Source organism: Eimeria mitis, genomic scaffold (assembly GCF_000499745.2).
Source record: "Eimeria mitis Houghton genomic scaffold, Emh_scaff886, whole genome shotgun sequence".
NCBI lineage: Eukaryota > Apicomplexa > Conoidasida > Eucoccidiorida > Eimeriidae > Eimeria > Eimeria mitis.
In genome coordinates, this window is record NW_013576518.1 from 12,985 (window position 1) to 13,640 (window position 656).

Genomic DNA, 656 nt, shown 5'->3' on the forward strand with positions numbered 1-656 from the left:
TCCTCTTGGTTTGTTTATTTATTTTTATTTATTTTTATTTATTTAAATATGTTTATTTGTTTTTTTTCTGTTTTTGTTTCTGTTTTTTTATGTTTTTTCTGTGTTTTTATGTGGTTTCTGTGTATTTTTATGTGTTTTCTTCGTCGATTTCTTCCTAAAAAAACTAAATTTAGCTCTTCTTGTTGATCATTCTCTTCCTCTTGGTTTGTCTTTTTGTTTTGTTTTATTTAAATAAGTTTATTTGTTTTTGTTTCTGTTTTTTTTTCTGTTTTTTATTTTATATTATTTATGTATTTTTATGTGTTTTCTTCGTCGATTTCTTCCTAAAAAAACTAAACGTTTTGTTTTCTGTTTTTTTTTGTTTTTTTTCTGTTTTTTGTTTTTTTTTCTTCTTGTTGATCATTCTCTTCCTCTTGGTTTGTTTATTTATTTTTATTTATTTAAATAATGCTTTTTGTTTTTTTTTCTGTCTTTTTCTGTTTTTTTTCTGTTTTTTTTCTGTTTTTTTCTGTTTTTTTGTGTTTTGTTTGTGTTTTTTATTTATCTTCTTCGTCGATTTCTTCTTAAAAAAACTTAATTTTGTTTGTTTTTTGTTTTTTTTTGTTTTTTTTTTTTTTTTTTTTTTTTTTTTTTTTTTTTTTTTTTTTTTTTTTTTT

The 656-nt window shown here is 19.1% G+C and overlaps 1 protein-coding gene across 1 annotated transcript in view; it reads right to left on the reverse strand.

The window, feature by feature from the left end:
• EMH_0024640 (uncharacterized protein) overlaps positions 1–656 on the reverse strand; it is a gene marked incomplete at both ends in the record, with an annotated part of 2,156 nt that overhangs the window by 904 nt on the left and 596 nt on the right. The gene's annotated exons all lie outside the window — the stretch shown is intronic.